The 16,194-nt window shown below is 40.0% G+C and overlaps 1 protein-coding gene, 1 long non-coding RNA gene and 1 pseudogene across 7 annotated transcripts in view; 2 read left to right on the top strand and 1 right to left on the bottom strand.

Moving 5' to 3' along the window:
- FAT3 (FAT atypical cadherin 3) overlaps positions 1 to 16,194 on the top strand; it is a 677,141-nt gene that overhangs the window by 142,959 nt on the left and 517,988 nt on the right. The window lies entirely within an intron of this gene.
- On the bottom strand, positions 2,305 to 3,059 carry LOC107967189 (phosphoglycerate mutase 1-like; annotated as a pseudogene).
- The window catches only part of LOC107967192 (uncharacterized), a 37,366-nt gene continuing 30,535 nt past the window's right edge, over positions 9,364 to 16,194 (top strand). Inside the window, exon 1 of the long non-coding RNA XR_001707490.3 lies at positions 9,364 to 16,120. This is a non-coding gene — a long non-coding RNA (uncharacterized LOC107967192). The remainder of the gene's footprint in view (positions 16,121 to 16,194) is intronic.

The raw sequence follows: 16,194 nt of genomic DNA on the forward strand, positions 1-16,194 counted from the left end.
ATCTTCCTTTTATATTTAATAATAGACATTTTCAATGGCTTACCGGCCCATCAGGTCAGGGTCCTCATTTCTCCAGTGCCAAGTGATGCTGTGTTATTTTTATTTCTTCAATTATCAAACAGTGAAATTTCAGAAGCCTAGTAAGCATAGATTACCAAAACTACCAGATGATTGCTTCATATATTTGTGACTCTCCAGAAGGCAGTGGGATAAATTTATTGCCCTTCATGACTTCAGATAGCTTGCATCTCATTTCAGTCTTCTAAGAATGGTTTTCTGCTAGTGTTTTGTACGCGCATTGAAAGATACTTTTATTTATCATTACAGTTGGAAGAATTATAGAGTTTGATAAATATTTATGTGATGCCACTACATTCACAATGTTTCGTTGAAAAGAAAATGAAATGAAAATTAAAATGGGCTGTAGTCTGCATTTTTCACTTGCCAGTTTTTATGAAAGCATGTCTTATCGACAGACAGAATCTACAAAGAGTTGTGTGTAGGATTCAGTTCAATTTATATTAAATTGTGGGCATTGGTATACAAGTTATTGAATATAATAGGAGTCTCAAAATTTTCCCATTGGATGTTGTAGGACTTAGTGGCTCCTCTGGGCCACTCTTTGTGATTAAATTCACAGATTTTCATTTGCATAACATAGTTAATATTCTAGTTGGTTTTAAAAAGCAGTATACTGGTGAGAATAATACTGAGTAAGATAACAGATTGAATATGAAATGTCTTGAACTGAAAGTGAATAAAAGTTGAAAGAATTAAAATAAAAGACCAAGCACAGCAGCTCATGCCTATAATCCTAGCTCTTTGGGAGGCCAAGGCAGGAGGATCGCTTGAGTCCAGGAGTTCATGACTAGCCTGGGCAACAAAGTAAGATCCCATCTCTACCAACAAAATATAAAAATAAAAAATTTAGCTGGGCATGGTGGCATGCACCTGTGGTCCCAGCTACATGGGAGGCTGAGGTGGGAGGATCACTTGTGCCTAGGAGGTTGAGGGTGCAGTGAGCCATGTTTGCACGATTGCACTCCAGCTCGGGTGACAGAGTGAGACCCTGTATGAAAAACAAACAAATAAAAAATGAATTAAGATTAAAGTTTGAGGTACACACACATACCCTAAAAGATATGGCAAATGGTAAAGAAACAGACTTTGTAGTTACCTTCAAGATGTGTAAAACAGAGTTTAAATCATTTTTATGATTTTTTCTTCCACTTGCTTCCTTAAAAGCCTGCCTCTCTTCCTTTCCTCCTTCCTTTTTCCTTTTTCTTGACCTCTACTTCTTCCTTCTCTCATTTCCACATCTATCATGCACCTGTTCTCTGTTGTTATGGAGCTTTGCACTGAAGAGGATGTATAGATGATTTTTTAAATTGCATATCATTCCTTTATTATACTGATCTGGAAAAAGGATTTAGTACAGTTATGCTCAAATGAACACTGGGCCTATGTGGCAGGGCCAAGCAACTAGAATATGATTCAGAAGTCAGTCAGTGAAAGACACACTTGGACAGGACCAAGAGGCATTTCACTGCCTTGAAACAAGGTGGGGGAGAGATTCTAAAATACACAGCAGGAGGCACTCCTACCCCTCATAGGTCAAGGAGCTTATCCCATATTGGTGTGAAGAATGGCTTATTTTCTGATGACCACATGTGGGGCTATTTCAACTGCCATGAGAAACCCCAGAAAGGTTATTGTTTTGGATTATTTATATACACTATACTTCTATAAAAGTAAATGTAACACATACACTAAAGTCAGGATTGATCTCAACCTGCTAGAGCCAGCTCTCTGGGGTGAGGGAGGAAGGAGTTCTTTGTCACATCACCATGCAGGTTGCATTCATCTTCCACTGGAGTGACTAGAGCCCCCAGGCAATGGCCTGACTCTGAAAAGCACAGGACTGGCTCTAGGAGCAGATCGGCTCTCTTGCGTCTCCTTATTGGTCATGGCTTAGCGTGGTTCCTCCCCACAAGTCCTTAGTAAACAAAGCACTGGCAAAAACCCAAGTCACTACCTTTCGACTCTCTTGGACAAGGAGAGCTTTTTCTCAGCTTGGACTGAGAACCTGTGCCCTAGAAGCATTATTCTGACTAGGTTGTAAAGAGAGTGGCTACAGGAGACAAAATGGCTAAAATGAAAATGGGAGCCACTGATCCCCATCTGCAGTTACAACTTAAGATGCTTACAGATGTGGTCAGTGTGACATGTCCAGGAGGGAGGTGCACAGGGGGATGTGACAGACAGGGAGGGTGCTCCTGGGGACAGTAGCTTGCCCGCCAGCCCTCACTTCTTGGCCTTACCCTCGGCAGCCGCAGCTTCCATGGCTTTACCCATCATCCCCCAAGAACTGCATGCGCCTGATGGGCTTCAAGTCCTTGTCCAATTCATAGACAATGGGAATAACCAGTTGACAGGTTCAGCTCCATGATAGCCTCTTCAGAGACCTTCCACATGCTTGACAATGGTTGGAAGGCTATTTCCATGGGCTGCAATCAGTACTCATTTCCCCTCCTTGATCTGGGGAGCTATTTCTTCATTCCAAAAGAGTAGAGCTCTGGTGGTAGTGTCCTTCAGATGCTCACAGGAAGGTAGCTGATCTTCAGTGAGGTCTGCATACCTGCCATCCTTACTGATGTTGCTGTAGAAAGGATGGTTGGGCTTCATTAGAGGTGGTGGGACATCACAGGTGCACCTCCAGATCTTTACCTGGGCCTCGCCATGCTTTGCAGCAGTTTCTGCTTTATTGACTCTGGTCAGACACCCATAGTGCCCTTATTGAGGTGTCAAGTCCTCATTACTGGCAGCCACATCTGATCAATAACATCTAGCACTGTCCGGACGGTCCAGATCACTCTCTTCTGCACTGAGGTGAAGCAGGTGTCAAATTCAGAGCCAGTGTCTCCCAGTGCCTGCCTGTAGCACTTTGCCTCCTCGTGGCCTGCTGGGCTCAGGTTGGCATTGTACCACTCACTGAAGCAGTTCTCCAGGTTCCACATGCTCTCTCTGTGGTGGATCAGCACCAGCTTGTAGGCAGCCATGGTGGCTGTCTGGGCATGTGATGCCAACTGGTACAGATGATTAAATGAAGAACTGGTAGTAGAGGCTGGGCATGGTGGTGCACACCTGTAATCCCAGCACTTTGGGAGGCCAAAACAGGAAGACTGCTTGAGCCCAGGCATTCAAGATCAACCTGGGCAATATAGTGAGACCCTCTCTCTAAAAATAAATTAATTAATTAAAAAGTAAATAAAATAAATAAATAAGGTGGGCATGGTGGCACACTCACCTGCAGTCCCAGCTAGTGGGGCAAGGGAGGGCTAACATGGGAAGTTCACTTAAGCCTGGGAAATTGAGGCAGCAGTGAGCTATGATCATGCCACTACAATCCAGCTTGGATGACAGAGTGAGACCTTGCCTCCAAAAAAACAACAACAAAAAAAACTGATAGTAGAGACAGAAAAGCATGTAATCTAATTGTACACCATGTGGTACAACATAAATGAGTGTCTTCTACTGATCATTCATCATGTTCCCTGTGGCCTTAGGCCCATCCTTCGGCATTGTGGGATGAGTTTTACAAATTCCAATTGGAGACACAACAGTATGAAGGATAACTAGAGCACTGAGGTGAGTTGATAATGCTATCTAAGCAAGGGTTAATTGTCAAGGAATGCCTAATCCCAGAAATGAATCCCAGTTTTGTGGGGCTTGAAGTTCATACTATTGCGAATGCCTGCTTTGAGAAAAAGAATAAGTTATAAGAACAAAATTGTGTTTGTTTAGAACAAGGAAAACAATCACAGCAACTTAAAAGTTTGAAAGTCAACAAATATGACAGATACCACAAAACTCAGAAGAATAACATAGTATTTTTTAAATGTCTGACACACCTCTCTAATGTTTTTTTTCTTACATTTTTGGGTTGAAATTTTGCTTGATTGCCTTTCCCTAGGATAACAATTTTGTAATCATTGCCATAGAAAATAAGAAAGATTATTTAATTTTTCTCCAGTGTGGTTGACTGAAATTTGTGTTTTTTATTATTGAGAGTTTAGAACCATTTCTCCAAAGTCACAACTTGTTATTTTTAATGACATGCCAATTTTTAACATTGTGTAAAATTTGGAAAAACTTCTATCAAGTTTCTTTTTCATATAAACTTTTACAGATACTCTTGCTATTAATAATACTGCTGCAAGTCTGTGTTCCATAAAGAACAACAACAAAAAAACTAGTAATTTCTTTGTCTGTGAGTTTTGTCAACAAAAGAAAAAACTTACAGTGCATTTTTAACTTGTATGCTGCATCATCCAGGAGAGAACTTTCATTTTGTCTCTGTATGCAAGAACCACATCTTCTAGTGACAAGTTTACATGTCTAATCATTTGGTAGTTTTCCACAGAGTAGCTTCTGGCTCTGTTCATTTTAGCCTAATTTCTCCTCCAAAACTGCTGTAATTCTAGTGCCACCCACCTCAGGTTATATTCATATGGTGGTACCAGTTTTTGTCTTACTTCCATGCTAAAATGCTGGGTGTCTCAGTGCAATGGATAGTGGGAGTGGTTTTGGAAGCCATTTCTACACTGGAATGGCTAACAACAGTATGTTTGTGTGTATATATATATATACATACACATATATATACACACATATACACATATATATACACACACATGTATATATATACACACATATATATATACACATATATATATATATATACACACATATATATACTGTTGTTAGCCATTCCAGTATGTGTGTATGTGTATATATATGTATGGAATTGAAGATGAGTCATATAAATAATCCCACTAAATGAAAACTAAATGTATCCTCAACTTAATTCTCTTTTAGACAGATCTCTATACTGGCTGCAACCACTTCACCTAATGTGATGTAAAATGTAATCAAGGGGAAAGAGAATAGAAATTTTGAACTGATGCGGTTAAAATATATTTTGCAAAATTTATAAAAATGTAGGACAATGTGAATCATTGTTAGGATCCTCCCTGGGGCTCGGGAGTGTTGGCTTTAATAGCTTCGTGTTAAATCTGCATCTGCCCAGCATTACTGGTAAATGAACATTTTTCTGAAAGAAGTCTTTAATGTTATTGCAGGAAGTGTTTGAGCTGGGCCAGGCCACAAAGTCTAGTCCTGATTTTAAGGTTGATGCCAAAGAAACCTGGTTAGACCAGGTTTTAGGTTGTCACTTCTCTTGTATATTACTGAACCAACAGACAAATGTTGCAAAGGACATAGACCAAGTTTGTATGTGAGTGGATCTGGCTCTTTGGTGTCTCTGTATTGCTTGAGGAGGTGCCCTGGAAATTCTGTAGCCAAAGCAGCCTTTGAAGAATAAGAAATCTGCAAGGTCTTGGTAGGTCAAGGCGGGCAGATCATGAGGTCAAGGCGGGCAGATCATGAGGTCAAGAGATCGAGACCATCCTGGTCAACATGGTGAAACCCATCTGTACTAAAAATACAAAAATTAGCTAGGTATGGTAGCACACGCCTGTAGTCCCAGCTACTCGGGAGGCTGAGGCAGGAGAATCGCTTGAACCTGGGAGACAAAGGTTTCAGTGAGCCGAGATTGCGCCACTGCACTCCAGCCTGGTGACAGAGCAAAACTCTGTCTCAAAACAAAAAACAAACAAAAAAAACTGCAAGTTCAATAAGTGTGGAGCTTTGGTCTCACTGCTTTTTCGGAGCAGTTGGCTGTTGAAAGAATTGCATTTTTTCTTGGGCCTACTCCTTCTCATAAAATATCTTTGGGAAATCACGAGTAACAATATACCAGTATCCAGGAAGCACACTAAAAGGGCTTTTGAGAGCTGCGCTAATAACTGTCTCAGAGTTCTTTCACTCAGACTCATTCTCCATATTCTAAAAGTGTAACTTGAGGGATTTCCCTAAATTATAAGAAGTTTCAATTAATCATAATATGCACATTATTGTTGTAATTTACTATAAATAATCTAACATAATCTCTATATTAGTAGCGTATCTTAGAATCCATAATTTCCATCCCTGTGGGCCATTGGTTTGGTAGGATGTTTCTGATTTCATTGACTAAACCCTAGATAAAGCACCATGATTCTTAAAAAGAAACATTATTTTGAGGTTGGCTTTGAAAGGAAATTCTTTACTCGGTCTATCCAAGTATGAGATCTGAGGTTGTGAATGGGGCTGTGAAGATGGAAAGTAAGGTTAGTCTTCTTCATGCGTGTTGGTCCTCTGTCCTCATACGTATCACACATCTCTCCCTGATACTGGGTAGAGTTAGGTATTTCTTTCTTACACCTTGAGGATACTTCTAATAGAATATTTGGTTAATAAAGGAATAATGATTAAACTGAATTAGCCTTGAAATAAAAACAGTTATTAAATATTGGATAACCATTTTATACAATACTGCTTTAGATGCTAAAATATCACATGTACTCTTTCTTTCATCTGACTGCTAATTTATCCTACACTGATATTTATCCTAGAAGGTAAACCATCAGAAATGGAGTGAGTTTGAGTTTGGTTTATGGTCACTAAATTCTTGTGTTTCACAACTGAGATACTGTAGGTGCTCAAGGGTGATTATGCTAACTCAAAATTCTGTATTCTGTAGGAATACAGCATGACTCAAACATAGATAATGATACTTTAGCTCATTTAGAACTTCATAATTTGGTAAAATATGTTCAAGAACCAGGATGTAAGCAATAATGGCTATTGGGAGCTTTCTACAGAGTTTGCACTAATATACATTAACTCTGTGGTTTTCATTCAGTCCCTACTTACTTTCACTTTGCACACAATTCTAATAAGATGGATTTCCTGATATGTAATCCTATAGCATTTTAGAAATTGCGAAGTGGAGATATTGCAATAGATGGTCATACTTACAGCAGTGGGAAATAACCCCGTAAATCAGGCAGCAGGAGAAAGAGTTCACTAACTCTCATTGTGTGTTTTTCTGTGCCAGGTGTTAAATAAGTATTGACATATTTTCTTTTCATAAGGATTCTATGGGGTATGTACTCTGATTATCCACATATTATGGATGAGAAACAAAAACTTGATTTTAAATTTCTTGTCCAAGGTTTCACAGCTTGTGGTGGAGCTGAGATTTGAATGAGGTAGGTCAGAACTAGAATCTGAAGGCTTAATCTTGGGACTTCAGACATTTTCAGGATAAACAGCCCTAAGTACCTCCTTAGGGGCTGTAAGCCCAGGCCAGGTGCAGTGGCTTATGCCTGTAATCCCAGCACTTTGGGAAGCGAGGCGGGTGGATCACTTGAGTCCAGGAGTTTGAGACCAGCCTTGCCAACATGGTGAAACACCATCTCTACTAAAAAATACAAAAATTAGCCGAGTGTGGTGGCGCACACCTGTAATCCCAACTACTCAGGAGACTGAGGCAGGAAAATTGCTTGAACCCTGGAGGTGGAGGTTGCAGTAAGCAGAGATCGTGCCACTGTGCTCCAGCTTGGACAACAGAGCAGGACTCTGTACACCCCTCCCTGCCCCGCAAATGGAGGCTTTAAGCCCAAAGAGCTCTCATCACTTCATTCATTCCCATGCAGCATAATAGCTAGGTGATGATTGTAATGAAGTTGGGATCATTGTCAAGGCCCAGGTTCCCTAGAAAACAGAACCTAAAGGAAAAGTTACAGTACATGCTAATGTTTTACTAATCACAGGGGAGCAAGAGTGAGGAAGAAGAAGTCATATGGGATGAAATGGAGACCACATATAAATTCGTGTGTTTTTAAGTTGGTCACAGCTTCACAACAATACTCAGCCTGTTTTCAGTTGCTCTGCCTGTCTCCAGAGAGGGCACTGAGAACCACTCTATTTTGGACCATTTACCTGGAGTTGGAAGGAAGGGTAAGCCGTTTCTCTGCTGCCTCCTGCCCATTTCTGGCCTTTTATTGGTCAAATCTGCCACATAGGCCATTAAGTCACAAAACTTCTGGGAAGTACTAGTGGGAAGCTAGTACTTCTGTGGGTACCATCTGGTCAGTGTTCACATTACTATCTGTCTTTTATCAATGAGTACTGGATTGGGGGGCTTCCTTTTTCTGTGGTAGGAACAGAGAGTTCTTATCAGGGAGTAGGGTGAACAGTCGATGTTTAGGTGTCTGTGGTACAGGTTGGCCTGAGCAGATCTCGGTGGTGCACAAACTGGACCTGGAAAGAGAATTGTAATGCACTTTGGAAAGATTTTTTAAATCAAAAATAGAAAATTAAAAAAACAAAACAAAGCCCATAAAATTATGATGACCATCTGACAGGCTGCTCAACTACTTGGAAAACTGAAGTGTGCAAAATGACACATTTCCCAAGGGTTCTGGTTTATCAAGGTTTTGTGATCCCTCTGTCTCTGGAACCTGGACTGCTTAGAACTACAAAGAGGAAAAGTAGCAGCACTTTGCGTTCTTTGATTGACATGGGCAAACAATTTTTTTTTTTTTTCTGAGACGGAATCTCACTCTGTCACCCAGGCTGGAGTGCAGTGGCGCGATCTCGGCTCACTGCAAGCTCTGCCTCCCGGGTTCACGCCATTCTCCTGCCTCAGCCTCCCGAGAAGCTGGGACTACAGGCGCCTGCCACCACGCCCGGCTAATTTTTTGTATTTTTAGTAGAGATGGGATTTCACCGTGTTAGCCAGGATGGTCTGGATCTCCTGACCTTGTGATCCGCCTGCCTCAGCCTCCCGAAGTGCTGGGATTACAGGCATGAGCCACCGTGCCCGGCCAGCAAACGATTTTTTAAAAATTACCCATCCTTTCTTGCAAGTATCCGAAGTCAGAGCGCTATTTTATGGAATGTACGTGTATGAATTCATGAGCTGGAAATCGGGAGGGAAGTAGAGGGGCTGAAGTGAAGGAGTTTGGGAATTTAATCTGCTGGACTTATTTTTCCATCGTCCTTCCTAGTCACAATCATCTTTACTTCCTCTACCTTCTCCTCCTCCTTAGCACCATCACCACCATCGTCTAGTACTTACTGAGAGCTTGCTATCTGCTAGATACTCTGTAAGTTGTTTAATGTACTTGAGCTCATTCATGCCTCACATTAAACTTATGAGGTAGGTACTCTTACTGCTCCAGATTTGTGGGCATGGGAACTGAAATTTAGAGAAATGAAATAATTTGCCCAAGTCCACAGAACTACTAACAGAGCCAAGGCTATAACTCAGCCTCGTCAAAATCCATGGTTCTATCTCTTGTCCCGACCACATACTCCTCTTGGAGTAGGTATGTTTGGATCTTTTTGTGCACATTTTTGTGTCTATCTTGTGCATTCTGTTTTCTCATGTGCCTTTGTTGTTAGGAGCTTAAAGGGAATATCTGTAATATTCATGTATTCATTACAATATGTATTATATATTATGCAATATATAGTATATAATGTTATAATGAACGCGTGATGAACTCCTACAATATTCTAGGCACTGAGTTAAAAGAGTGATCCAAATAGGCAAAAATCTTTATCCTCGTAACATTCTGTATTAGGCAGGGTTTCCAGAGAGACAGAACCAGTGGAGATATGTATGCACACACACACACACACACACACACACACACACACACACACACACACACAGAGACATAGATAGATATGGATATAGATGTATGAGAGGGGATTAATTAGGGGGATTGGCTCATGTGATAATGGAGGCTAAGTTCTATGAGAGTCCATCTGTAAGCTGGAGAAGGAGGGATGCCGGTAGCATGGGTCAATTCAAGTTCAAAAGCCTCAAAACCAGAGGAGACTATGGTATAACTCTCAGTCTGTGGCCAGAGGACTCTCAGACAGAGAGAGGGAGAGAGAGAGAGAGAGAGAGAGAGAGAGAGAGAGAATTTGCTTTCCTTCTGCCTTTTTGTTCTATCTGGGTCCCTCTCTAGGTGTATGGTGCCCACCCACATTGGATGAAGATGAATCTTCCTTACTTAGCCCACTGACTCAAATGTCAGTCTCTTCCGAAACACCCTCACTAACATACCCAGAAATAATGCTTTTTCACCTATCTGGGTATCTCTTAATCCAGTCAAGTTAGCACCTAAAATTAAGCATTGTATATTCTAGTGGGGATGTTGCACTTAAAACGGTCTAACATATCACACATTATGCATGTTTTCCTTGATTATTATCAAGCGCTAAGCAGAAAAATAATGCAATTGAAGGATCAATAAATTGTACAGGTGGTGGTGGGTTCCAAGAAGGCCTCACTAGGGAGAGACAACCTCTGGATAAAGTCCTGAAGGAATTTTAGATTTGTTACCTGGTATTTTAACTTGCAGGAAGGCAAGAAAGATGGAGAAGAAGTTTGACTGATTGCCACAAACTCTGATAACTACTCTTTGTGATTTAAAAACCCACTATGAACTGTAGGAAGAATGTAATTTGAAATACACAATTATAAATGCAGATTTGTTAAGCATAGAAGTAGCCTGTTTAAAACTATTTAAGAGTGAATCAAAAGTCGTGATGTAAATGGACCCCATCTCAAACTTCCCTTCACTCCATCACGCCTGTACCATAAGAGGAAAAACACTACCTCCACCCTTTACTGTTGTTAATTGTATGCATATATCCCATCTTCCTTCTGAAATTCCATTTTTCTGAATACTGTCTTACAGCAGTTTTTTTTTATTGTACAATGTAACATCCTTAAACATGACTTAAAATTGAACTGAAGAGCTGCTGTGTCAGGCATGTTGTCTGAATTGCTGGACATGGAGCTATCTCCCTGGTTTAGAGGAATTCCATTCTAGTTGGGAGCATAAAACATTCACGCAGAGAAAGTGGTAGTATGCTGACCTGTTTAATAAAACATGCGCACACACACACACACCATACCTAAATTAGTAATTGTCAAATAATTAGAGTAATTTAATATATATCCTGTTAAACTTATTATATAATTGGATTTTTCTGAGACAGGGTCACCCTGTCTCTGTCTCCCAAGATGCAGGCTGGAGTGCAGTTGTGGGGTCATAGCTTACAGCAGCCTCCAACTCCTGGGCTCAAGTGATCCTCCCACCTCAGTCTCCCAACGAGCTGGGACTACAGATGCATGCCACCACCCTCAACTAATTTATTTTTATTTTTATCTTTGTAGAGATAGGGTCTTGCCATGTTTCCCAGGCTGGTCGTGAACTCCTAGGCTCAAGCTATCCTCCTGCCTTGGACTCCCAAGTAGCTGAGATTACAAGTGTCAGCCACCACACCCAGTCTAGAATTGGATTTTGTAAAAAATATTTAAGGATTCTTTGGAGGCTTGAGCTCATGCCCATGGTTGACATTTGAGGAAGATGAGACTTACGGAGATGAAGTTATTTTCCCTTAGCCCCAGGGATAGTCAGTGGCACAACTGACCCTTGAACCCAGGACTTGTAAACATGGGTACTATTTTGTTCAAGGCTGTCTTGATAATTTAGCAGGTGCATTTGAGGTCTTAGGTTTTCATTTTTAGCTGTATTTATTACTGAGACATGGAGTTACTGACATGGCTGTAAGTAAGCATCACCTTTTATTAGATGCCGATGCCAGAGTTGACTTTGTTTGCACTTTATACTTATATTGTGAGATGTTTGGTGACCATCCTTTATGGTATTTTACAACTTAGTAGTTCACATTTTGTTGTTTACTGACCTAAAAAAATCATAGCTAACATCTGAAGCAAAGATGAAAGCACATTTTCTTTTATCACACATCTCTGCTTTTACTCACAGAACTCTTTAAATTAAGTCATTAACATATGCAAACACTTCTTTTCCCAAAGTGTTTTTCTACTCTGCAATTATTATGTTGTTTTTGGTAAGATAAATAAGCCCTACATTAAAACGCCAGATATTAAAATGAGAAACAGTAGCACTTTATAAAATATTAGAAAGCTTTGAAAAACACAAATAAATAGAAAGCATCCCCTTGTGGCTTCAGGCAGTGCATGTTAAAGAGTTTGTCCCCCTGTACTCTGTCTTCCCGTGGGCTGAGTACTGGGATGTGGCAAAGTCTCCCCTGGAATTGACTGGCAGACCACTTTGCTGGGGGTGGATGGGGAAAGAGAGGCTTCTGCATTCTTTTGTCCTGATCAAACCAAAGCAGTTTCTCCAGCTGTGAGGTCAAGTTTCTAGCCTTTTAGTAAAATTAAATTGTTTGCTTTGTCTGATATCAGTTCGGGTTTCAGACAGAGGGAAATAACAGTGGGAAAGCAGCCTGTGTGGGGAACGCAAGCAAATGTGCTGTGGGCTCTCAGACGAATAGTGAATCATTCTGGGGATCTCAAATGCTCACTTAACATGCAGAGCTTGGTAACCAGCTTAAGATAGATGACCTGTCACTTTCAAGAACATGTCAACTGTTTGTTGCAGGGGAATATTTCCTAGTCGGTTCATGGGATTCTTAATAAAGATGTTGGAACCAGCAGTCCTGCTGTGTTTCGGCTTCTAACCAGAAGCTGAATAAAGGTCAGAAGGGTTACTGCCCCTCTCAAATGGATCCCAGAATCTCTCACTTTGGATAGTGGTTGTGGTTTTATCTGCTTTGGTGTTTGTTGTTATTATTTTCTGTCTTCTTAGTGCTTCTGAGTTGCTCAGATTTGGCAAATTTTGAATAGACATATGTATGAACCCCAAATAATTGTACTGAGAAATGCAGAAAATATTGAGCAAGACGCTGCTGAATTTCCATGAGTAAGCAAATATATTCTAAGAGCTCACAGGTGAAAATTTCTTTTTATTTAATATGTCATTTTTATTGGAAGGTAATGATTATGTCCAGGCCATAAATACAGTGTAAATTCTCTTCAATAGACATTAAAAAGATGACTTTCAATTGGAAGCAGCTTTTTAAAGGGCTTAAAGGATACTGAGGTATAAATTTTCAGACCTGTACAGTCTGTACGTGTAAGACTAGGAAGAAATGAGTGAAACCCAATACAGGCTCATGCATGGGAACACATGTTTATGACCATAAGCTGTAGTTTCACAAAACATGTTGAAGAAGGACATATAATGGACATATAATGGCTAAGAGTTTTAAATGTATTGTTGTGTGTGTTATTTTATAGTTATATAAAAATATCCAATGGGTTATCAGCCCTATCATCATTTTTCAAATGAGGATACTGAGGTGTGGGATAATTTCTTAAAAATAGAGCTGTGCTTCACAAATACCCAGGAAATAAACACTTGTTCAGTCACTAAGTTCTGACTCCGTGTTGTGTATTTTGTCTGTATTAAGATTCTGTTCAGCTGCCCAGATAAAAAGTGATAAAAGTTTTCTAGCTGATATTCCTACTATAAGATATCTTACTGTCTGTTTCCAACTAGCTCTGAAGGGTCAGCTAGTTTTATTAGAATCATTGAGCATGCCCAGGATGTGGTTGTATAGGCTCAGCTTAAATTTACATCAATTGGCAATACTTTCTCTTGGTTCAGGATCAGCTGTATATTCCTCTCATTCCTTATTTCTGCCTGATTGTAGGCTCCTTGAAGGCAGGATTTATTTCTGATGCACTATTGGGTCCTGTGTCTGGCTTAGTCAGAACCTGGCATATGATCACTGCTCAGTAGGTATTTTTGGAAGGAAAGGAAAAGAAAGAAGGGCTAGCTATGTAGATGCAACAGCAGCTCAGCGTCTATCTCTGATTCCTTTCCAAAGGTTAAATTAGATGAGGAAGACATGTTTTCTGGGCATCAGCTTTACCTCCGAGTACATGGGGGATCTGTTCCAGTATCTTTGTTCTTTTGTGGTTCAAAGCTTTGAATAATGTATGTTTTGATGAACAAAATGGACACTGTGGCTCTATGAAGAACTTAACTACAAACACTGCAGTTTGTGTCATTTTTTTCAGCCATTTAAGGTGGTGTCAAAAATTACAGTAGCTTACATTTTTAAAAATATTTGACTTTTAAATAATGTTCACTGTGTCATTGACCCTAGGAAAGATTTTAGCTTACATTTATGGCTTCTTACTGCTACTGCAATAGAGCCAACAACCACAGATCTGCCCATCACTTTCTTATAAATGTGGTTATTTCAGATTTCCAGTGTGTTCTGGTCACCTGGCTTGCTCTTCTCTTAAAATGTGTTTAATGCTCTCTTGGCCAGTGGTTAGGCTCATACTTCTTATATTTCTATTATCCAGGAGACTTTATCATCAAGATAGTTATAATCTTTCTTCTATTTTTCATTAAGATCTTATAAGCCTATTATTGGTGACTGAAGCTCACCAAGACCTCCATACCCTTGCCTCTCTTCAGCAGGTGCTATCTCTTATACCCCAGTTGGAAATGTAGGTTCATTTCAGACAGCAGTTTTCACATAAGGCATTACATACTATTTTAACTCTATCAAGGGCCTTGATTTTCACCATCCTCTTAAAGATTTTTAAAAATATCTTCATTCTGAAGTCTCCGAATTTTTATTTTATATGCATTGACTTCTTCTGTTATTTCCTTGCAAAAATACTTTGGTGTTTGTCTTAGTCCATTGGGATTGCTATAACAGAATACCATAAGCTGAGCAGCTTATAAATAACAGAAATGTATTTCTCACATTACTAGAGGCTTGGAAGTCTAAGTGCAAGGAGCCGACAGATTCAGTGCCTGGTGAGGACCTGCTTTCTCATTCATGGATGGTGCTTTCTGGTTATGTTTTTACATGGTGGAAGGGATGAAGCGTTTTTCTCAGGTTGCTTTTATAAGGGCACTAATCCCATTACTGAGGACTGCTGCCCTGTGATCTAATCACTTTCCAAAGGCCCTGCTTCCTAATATTATCACCTTGGGGGTTACGAATTCGACATAGGAAATTTGGGTGCACAAAACGTTCAGACAATAGCAATGTTTTTCCAATTTAGATCTTTGGCCTTGTCATCATACCCCCTGCCACTCCTCTCTCCATATGCTTTCTGTAAGAAACACTTTTCCAACCTCTTTAAAAATATTCTGTTTTCCTCCTTCAGCTTGGAAAACCAAGTTTTAAGCTTGTTCCACAAGTGATTTTGTGCTTTATAATAAGTGAGTTATTTTACATATAGCACAAAGCACATTGCCTAGATTCTTATATATTTATTTCACTTTTCTCGATCCAAAATACGTTCATAAATTTGAACCACAAAAGCATTAAAGTGTCAAACATTTCTGTATTTGCCAAGCCATAGCTTTGTTTCTCTTCTGGAAGGTAGCAGAAGTTACTTTTGATGGAGTTATCTTTTTTGACTGGACCAGGAAAAAGGTCCCCATGATGATGAGCAGGAAAACATCTTTTCTATCTATACCAGGCAGTTCTAAGGTAAGCCAGACCAAAGCCGATGATTCTGTCCCTGCCTCCACCAAAATCACTGTTGGATTGTAGATGAGAAAAAAAATGACTTAAACCTTGGACTGGGACAATTCATTTTCTGACAGCTGGAGGCTCTTATGAACAAGTGAGACCAATATTTGTGGGTTATCTTGGATTTGGCATACTCATCTCTTCACAGTCAGGAGCAGAGTCTTCAGAGATGTGATCAAAAACATCATTAAGTACTAGGGGGAAAAATCCATCTTTTTACATTTGGGTTTGAACTTTATGTTTGTCACTGTTTCAGAATTGCTGAAATTACTAGAACAGGGTCTTTGGAGTGGAAGAATTTTGGTTTCTTCATTCTATCCAAATAAGTACAAAAGAAGGTCAACAAGGAATCAGGCCATAGTCTGGAAGACTGATATCCCAGAGTGGCTGTGAGGTAGATAAGGTAAAAAATCAACCTAAAGGGACTGGTTAGGTTCTGAGCTGGAAGAATGTTTGGAGGAAGTAACCGTGAGAGACAAGATGGATAGTTCTCTTGCTTGATGATGTCGTTGAGTCAGAATGCCATCATGCAGACTGATTCGTGTGTGTGTGTGTGTGTGTGTGTTCAATGAAGGATAATTGATGTTACGTTTTATAACAGGGATTTTGTGTGAGGAAGGTTAAATTTGAAAACAAATGCGAATGTACTCACCACATGACCGAGTGTCTCCCACCTTCAAGATTCCCATTTGCAGTTGACCTTTGACATTCCTTGTGCCTCTTGCTAATGCTTGGAGTGAACACTTTGGACCTGGTATGTGAAATTCCACTTGCTCTGTGGTTCTCAGTGCTTTGTGGTCTTTAATCAGTTCTGTATGCCTGCCCTGT

This window comes from Pan troglodytes, chromosome 9 (genome assembly GCF_028858775.2).
Source record: "Pan troglodytes isolate AG18354 chromosome 9, NHGRI_mPanTro3-v2.0_pri, whole genome shotgun sequence".
Lineage (NCBI taxonomy): Eukaryota > Metazoa > Chordata > Mammalia > Primates > Hominidae > Pan > Pan troglodytes.